Source organism: Pholcus phalangioides, unplaced genomic scaffold (genome assembly GCF_987345545.1).
Source record: "Pholcus phalangioides strain wild (caught in Gottingen) unplaced genomic scaffold, Ppha-v1.0 ptg000007l_1, whole genome shotgun sequence".
In the NCBI taxonomy this organism is placed as follows: Eukaryota; Metazoa; Arthropoda; class Arachnida; order Araneae; family Pholcidae; genus Pholcus; species Pholcus phalangioides.
Window position 1 is genome coordinate 23,267,267 of NW_028301600.1, and position 8,814 is coordinate 23,276,080.

Consider the following 8,814-nt stretch of genomic DNA (forward strand, 5'->3'; position numbering starts at 1 on the left):
TGTCGCCACCATAGGAAGTTTTATTAAGAAATTACACATTTAGGCAAACGTTTATAATTTTAACAATTGTTAAACACTTTTACAACTGTTACTGCAACAAAACATGTTCCACATGATGGCCATCATTTTCACATACCATGTGAGATCGAAAGATGGCATGTTCCACAATTGACCGAAGTGTGTGCGCGGAAATGTTCAGCACATGGCGTGAAATGCTGCTTTTGAATTCAGGTAAAGTTCTGGGATTGTCACAACTTACAAGACGTTTCAAATGCTCCCAAAGCCAAAAATCGCATGGATTAACGTCCGGGGATCGGGGAGGCCATAGATTAGGAAAGTGCCGGCTGATGACACGTTCTTCTGTAAAATGTGTTTTAAGAACATTCTTAACACGCACTGCAATGTGTGGAGGAGCTCCGTCTTGCATAAAGATTGTGTCTGCAAGGCAATGACGTGCTTGCAGAGCCGGAACAATTTCGCTGTTCGGAATATTTCATGCGCCGAAGATGCGACACCCGCATTACAGCTCGAGGATTGACACTTTTAACATCTTCTTTGACCTCTGTTATTTGTTGAAACGCATGTTCATTCAACTGGTGTGCTTTTGTGTACGTTACCGTATCGGTGGGGATCTATGGCCCCGGGGGCTGGACTAGATAGGATGCAAAATTCAATCTTTCACTGCTTTGCCCCTTGTGACGAAGTATCTAGTTGCGGCCCTACGTCTGTGTGCACCCTACCCTTCCTAGCAGTTTTTATACCTGGCACTTAGACACCCTGTATAAATTCAGCATATTGTGTAAAAAAATTGTACTGACTGCTTACTTCTACAGCCAGGATGAGCGTAATTTTTTTTATATTTGGACAGACCAATTGAAAATAAAGTTTCAATAGAAATTATCTAATTAATTAAAATAAATAAATTACAAAAATCATATTTATGAAAATTAACTACTGGTATCTTGAAATGAAATTTTGTTTTGGCGCCCCCCCCCCAGAACATTTGATAATGGTTTAATGGGGAGGGGTTATATATCGTAATATCGGGAGGTAGCATTATCATTAGTCGCCGTCAAATTTATGCTGTTATTGGCATATCTTTTGAATTGACGTTATTATATATACCATAAAATGCCTTCATTAGTATTTATTCACAACAAAAAAATTCTAATTGATTAAGTGATTAACAAAATTCATTTCGTTTTTTCACACTGTAAAGTGTCGTACTGTACAACACTCTTGTGTACTACGCAGAAAGTAGTTTCACGAAAACTCCATCAACACTTTCGTAGGGTACATAGTGCGAAATATATACCAATGTTATTAAATATCCTCCCTCGAAAGACCAGAAATTGGTGGGGATACAGAATTCATTGGAATATGAAAATATATTGAAGGTGATTTTGAGTGAAACATAGAAAATATCATTATAGGAGAGAGAGAGAGAGTTTGAAAATCTTCTCAGAAAATATCGCTATAGAGAGATTTATCATAGTAATGAATATCGTTTTATCGAGAGGATACATTAGAATGAAGGTAATTCCAAACAAGATTTGAAAAAATACCGTTGTAGAGGGATTTATCGTTATATCGAGTATCGTTGTAGCGAGGGGTTCACTGTATTTTATATGATCTTTCAGGTGTTACTATGATGTCTTTCGTAGTGATAGGGAAATTAAATCCGATTTCTAGATATCTCGGAAAATTTAAATACGGTACGGATGGGGTTAAGAAATCTAGTGCTACTAAAAAATATAAATTCCATGTGACTCGCAAATTACACATTCCGATAAAATATCTATGGATCATAATTCATATATGACAATAAATAATAGCAGTAAACCATGACCGGAAAGTGCCGGCTGATGACACGTTCTTCTGTAAAATGTGTTTTAAGAACATTCTTAACACGCACTGCAATGTGTGGAGGAGCTCCGTCTTGCATAAAGATTGTGTCTGCAAGGCAGTGACGTGCTTGCAGAGCCGGAACAATTTCGCTGTTCATGTTTGCTATGAATAAAATATTCATAGAATATGAAGTGGGAAAATGAATAGGAAAAATAGAATGGAGAATCAAGTAAACCTTTCTTTCACAGTCCTCAACTATCTCACACTAGCAACCTAGGTTCTCCATCACACTGTGGATAATGATCTAAAATCTCGAGAATTTATATTTGTTCAAGTTCTAGAGATGTATTCTGTTGAAAAGTATGAAAGATTACAGCACCACCGAAATGTATTCGTCAATAGTCATCGTTCGTTGTCCGACCCTAGAGACGCCCGTGATGTTTGTGGCAGTACTAATACAAATACAAGACCACAACAAGCATAATTCCCAACGAGATGGCTGAGAAAAAGTTGCCGATAACAAATATATATATATCATTTCTGTATTAACTAAATATTTTGAATTTCTTGCATCACCTTTTAAGGCCGGGTACACACTGGACTGGGGCTGGCCATCACCACCTAGAGATAGAAGGCCTACGCACTCTGCTTGTGACGTCAGTAAGTATTCCATTTTCCCTCAGAATATTCAGGGAAAAAAAATTCACTGCTCGTGCCAGTATCATCGTTGCGAGGAAAAGAAATGATCGGGCTCAGAATTGGCGATTTCTATGCCCCACATCCAATCACTATGCGGTATTTGTGAGTCAATCAGGTATATTCTACGCCAAAATAAGGAGAAACGAAATAGGATGCTGTGTTTCAAAATGTGGCAAACTTGTTAGGTAATCTGAATGACGTTTATGGCAAACGCTGCAGAGGCCTTTTATCTCTAGGTGGTGATGGGCTGGCCAACCCGTGTTGAGTTGCAAGTTGTATTGCTTATCGCATCAGCCAGTATTTACTCGCCCTAAGAGGCGCTAAAAGTTTGATAATACACGGGATAATATTACTGAATAACGTTTTTAAATCGTACACAGGTAAAAAAAGCATACAGAGAAAACAGGATGTTATATAGAAATACTGATTTTCGGAAAGAAAAATTCACCACTACGGGACTCAAATGCATGCTCTCTAGAGTACGCCACCACTACGCTACAGAAGCAGATAGAATATTTGAATATTTCTTCCTCAGAGCGTTAAAGTGTCTTTCTAAAAATCAATACAGTAGAACTTCGGTTAATGAGCTTAATTCATTCAGCCAACGTGCTCGTCATCCGAATCACTCGTACATCGAATGGAATCTTCGTCATAAGAAATAATGGAAATTCGGAGATAATTCGTTCCACAATTACTCATTTACATGAACATAACTAATGAAAACGGCATTCAATCAATAATACAACACAATAGTAATATAATAAATAATACAACACGATAATAATAAATAATACAATAAAATATTTCCGCGAGTCTAAAAAGGTTGAGAACCGCTGCCCTAAAAGATTAAAAATATGCCGTGAAAACCTAAACATGTCTTTATAGTATGACATTATTCCCTCAAGGAAATTACGAGAAATCGCCGGGCATTGTCAAAAATGATACCAAAGGTACACAAATAAAATTTCAAAATTGTTGCTTATATCACGGAAAAAAAAAAGTCGCAATCGTCGCCAAAAATAAGAAAAATTGCCAATTATTGCTAACATCACCAAAAAATGAGGGAAAAGGCCAATAATGAGGCCAATTGAGGGAAATGAAGCTAGGGAAGAGGAAAGCTTATGGGGAAAACCCCTTTTGATTGTTCTGAAATGTGCAAAATGTCTAAAATACAAAAATATATGATTTAAATTCTGAAAATCATAAAAAAAAAATCATTCATAAAAAAAATCATCGAAGAGACCTTAAAATTGCTGAAACCCCCAAGTTGAAAAACGTTGACATTACCTCTTCTGAGACCAGCAGAAAAACTTTCACGTTACTAAGTGCTCTTCCCCAACTTTCTTCCACTTTATAAATTCAAATATCTCAGCGAATATGTCACTTAGAAACATTAAATTTTTTTTGTTGGCCTCAGGAGAGACAGGGCAATAACTTTCTAATTGGCTTTTTGAGGACAGTGTGTCCGTATAAAATGTTAATTTTTATATTTTAATCACTATACATCCCCTTGCAACATGAATGACGTAACTGAGTTCTACACTTTATTTGAATACTTTTTCTAATTGAAAGTATGTCTCTATGATCAACAGTTCGCCAGTAGATTGCGGCAAGGAAAATTAAGTAATCACCCTGAATATATTGTATGTATTGACATCATCATCGTGCACCTCAAGACCTTCAAGTCTATATCTACCAATACTCGCCACAGAGAACATCAAACCTACAACTGTATAAATATTCAATCATTTCACTTATGACTTGAAAAATAGATACACAAATTCACACCCAACACTAAACGTACACTTCCGGCACAGTTCATTCAGTAGTAAATTGCCCACGGCGATAGACCAGATTTGTGATCGGTTTGAAAGAAAGGTTCAATCAACGTCGGAGGCACAGCGGTGCTCTGCTGAAATTTGTTTTCCAACTTGGAGACCGTCTCCCGTTCAAGAAAAATCTCGCCTTTGTGAGTATATTAGACCTTACATCAATAAAAATATTCATCCATTGCCAGTTTCCGAATTGGAAGATATACTGCAGTGTTTCTCTAAGTGTGCGTCGCGGCTCCTAAGGGACGTCGAGGTGAGCTGGAGCGCACATCCATTTGTGTGCCTATTTAGGCTTTAAAGTGGTTCTTTTAAGTGAAAATATCTATTAAACCAGGGGTTCTCAAACTTTTTCCACCCTCGGCACCGCTTACCCTAATCAACGCCTATCCAAGGCTTCCCAGAGCAGTTCAACAAAGAATCTCTTCGAAAAATCTTCATCGGGCCGCCGCTTTACGGTGTCTTTGACAAAGGTTGTCGGTGCACAGTTTGAGAACCCCTTTACTAAATTATTCTTAGGAGCCACGGATGAACAATGAATTGGGCGAGAGAGTTGCGGGGGACAGAAGTTTGGGAACCACTGATATAGATGGCAACACCATACAGATGGGCACCTGGGAAAAACAGGAACCGGGAAGTGCCTTTCCTCGACTAAGATCAAAGATGTCTGGTGTGTTTTGATGTCTGAAATGTTTAAGAAGGATATGAAAATAATTTAAAAATTAAAAAAAAAAACTCTTCATTAAATACCTTAATGTAAAATTCTTTCATTTATATAGCGAAATCATTGATAGTATCATCAAAATCCAATTTTTGTGCTTCACACACACAATGCACAATAAAGCTAAAGATGACCGTATTTATTCTACAAGGCATGTGCGAACGATGATTTTATCAAGAAGGATCTTTCTTCCAGTTCGATATGGGTGATGGTAAAAAAATCCCCAACGTTTCTCTTCTTAACTTTAAGCCTTATACATTTGTAGCATTGTGTTAACCTGAACTAAGGATGAAAATTGCTACAATTCATTGAATGAAGTTTCTGCAAGATCAGATGCATAAAAGTTTTGCAAACATGCAAAAATTTCATTTTTTCCAAAAATGAATTTTGATATAGATCAAATATTGATTGAACATGCAAACTTCCTTGTTTCTGTTTCATACATCAATTACTTTATGAGAAAAGAAAGATGTAAAATTAAAAAATCGCGCAAAACTAAAGGCCGCTACACGCTACTCGGGTGTGACGTCGGACTCCGTAATGCCAGAGTAACACATCGTTAACGTTGCATTTAATATTCCTTCGCTGGGCACCAGTTGAGAACCGCTGCTTTAAAGCATAGGTTTTGGGCTCGCCCCGACGCTCACTTTTGGAAGCACTGTGGTACACCTTTAAATTCGGCCTAAAAGTTATGTCGCAACACAATTAATAGCGAATAAGTCCGATGTCGGTCTTGAACTCTCGTTCTGTCTCATGCGTATACTGTACATTTCGTCGTTCGCTATAGCTAGTCGGTAAAGATCACCGCAATCAAAATATAAAAAAAATTGATAATTTAAAAAATTATTTCGCGGGAGAAAAAACTGGTGCCCTTTTACCTGTCCCCCACAAGGCCCGAGACAATCGCCATCATTGTTTTTTCATGCCATAAATTTACTACAGAGCCTCCCCCCTCAGTGAAAACTCTGGCTTACGGACCCGCCAAAGATCCAACAGCCCTGCTCCACGATGTGGGGGGAAGATCATGTCCTCAGGGGTGGGAAGTGACAAAGTCCATTTCGGAGCAGCAAAATTCAGGATTCGGAGCAGTTTTGGAGCAACAAATTGAGGATTCAGAGCAGCAAAATATAGGATTCGGAGCAGATATTTATAAATTGGAGCAGCGAAATTAACAACAATATTTTCGTTAACCATCACCCCTTTTCAAAATAAAACAACTGCACTGTCTTTTGTTATCAAACATATTTTCATCAGCTTGTTTTTGGTGTTTCAGGCTTTTGACACCGTGTTTGAAAGACCGGCTGTCATAAAATTTCTCGCACCAGTCTATTTAAGATTATTTTTTCTTATTGAGGGCACTATTTGCTGTCTGGAACAGCAGCCCTTCAAATGGGCTAAAAAAATTTCTAGTGTCTCTATAGATATTATAAATTTTCTATATCAAGTTTTCAATTTTTTTATACTCAAAGAAATTGTTGCAAAATGGGAGAGAATTTCGGAAGAATCAGCACGATGATCGGCGATCTTACTCGTTATTCGGCGAAGTTTCTAAATTAGCAATCGTAATTCGGCGGACATACTCTTTTTACTCCCAGAATGATTTTTTTTTTTTTTCACGAAACATCGGGATTTGACGCAATGACGATCGACTACAGTAATTTCTGCTGCTTCCAGTGGCGACTTTTTTTTTTGAAAACGGAAACTGACTAGCATTTGCGCTTTAAAGCTGAAAGACCATTGCAAACCATCGTGAGTTGCACGATCACGGATATTATTGGGGTTCCGCGATGGAAAGCCCGATAGTTTAAATGCGGCGATAGTTGAAGTACAGTGGAATAAAATACGTTCTTTTCGGAAAGAATCGTTTCGCGGCAAGCAGGAACAAAAAATTTTTGACGTCCTCTCCGAAATTCCGGGCATACTGAAGCAAAATTCGCTATTTGGCGCAGAAAAATACGAAAATACCCTATTGGAGCAGGATGGCGCAAGATGTTAATTTTGGCGCAGTGCGGCGCAATTGGCGCAGAGTTCCCACCCCTGTGTCCTTTCTACGGGAAATAAATATTGTTGGTTACTACCAGAGTTTGCAGGTTTTTGACAGTTTAAACCGTCAAAAACCTTTGTGGAAAAACTGTCAAAAACCTCAAATATTGCTTTTCAATATAAAAATTCCCATTGGAAATACACACATTGATTGCATGTAATGTTGAAAGTGACTGTGTTATACAAAGAATAAATATTTAATATGATTGTAAAATAATTTTCTACTCTCTATACAGAATTATTTTGCATAAATTATGTATGGTTTTTTTCTTCTAAAATATACTATTTGTCTAGCATAAAAACTGAAGGGAAAACCATAGGCGGAGCTAGACTTGGAAGACTGGGGGGGAGGGCAAGGTCATTATTGCTGGGGGAACAATGATGTCAATTCATATACATACATCAGATCTGCCTACACCACTTTTGATGCCTTCCCCCCCCCCCATATCTCCGCCCATGGGGAAACTATGGAACGATTTGGCATTCCCTGATTCAAGATGATTCTTGACCTTCAAAATTTCTTCAACTGCTTATATATGAGTGCATTGATATAAACCATCTGCTGTACTCTTTTTACAACAGAGAAGTGTTTAAAAAAGTTTATATATATAAACTTAAGAGCCAAAAAAACTGGTACAGGCATGCGTATGCAAATAAAGAGATATGGAACCAATCAGAGTACGGCGCTGCGGTCGGCAACGCCTATATAACAGAACGAGTGTCTGGCGTAGTTGTTAGATCGGTTACTGCTGCTACAATGGCAGGTTATCGAGATTTGAGTGAGTTTGAACGTGGTGTTATAGTCGGAGCACGAGAGATGGGACATAGCATCTCCGCGGTAGCGATGAAATTTGGATTTTCACGTACGACCATTTCACGAGTGTACCGTGAATATCGGGAATCCGGTAAAAAATTAAATCTACGACATCGCTGCGGCCGGAAAAAGATCATGCAAGAATGGGAGCAACGACGACTGACGAGAATCATTAAACGTGACAGACGTGCAACCCTTCCGCAAATTGCTGCAGACTTCAATGCTGGGCCATCAACAAGTGTCAGCGTGCGAACCATTCAACGAAACATCATGGATATGGGCTTTCGGAGCCGAAGGCCCACTCGTGTACCCTTGATGACTGCCCGACATTGGACTGTTGAGGACTGGAAACACGTTGCCTGGTCTGACGAGTCTCGGTTCCAATTGCTTCGAGCTGATGGACGTGTACGGGTATGGAGACAACCTCATGAATCCATGGACCCTACATGTCAACAGGGGACTGTGGAGGCTCTGTGATGGTATGGGGCGTGTGCAGTTGGCGTGATATGGGACCCCCTCATACGTCTAGATACGACTCTGACAGGTACGTAAGCCTCCAGTCTGATCACCTGCACCCATTCATGTCCATTGTGCATTCCGACGGACTTGGACAATTACAGCAGGACAATGCGACACCCCACACGTCCAGAATTGCTACAAAGTGGCTCCAGGAACACTCTTCTGACTTTAGACACTTCCGCTGGCCACCTAAATCCCCAGACATGAACATTATTGAACATGTCTGGGATGCCTTGCAACGTGCTGTTCAGAAGAGATCTCCACCCCCTCTCACTCCTACGGATTCATGGTGTCAATTACCTCCAGCACTACTTGACATTAGTCGAGTCCACGCCACGTCG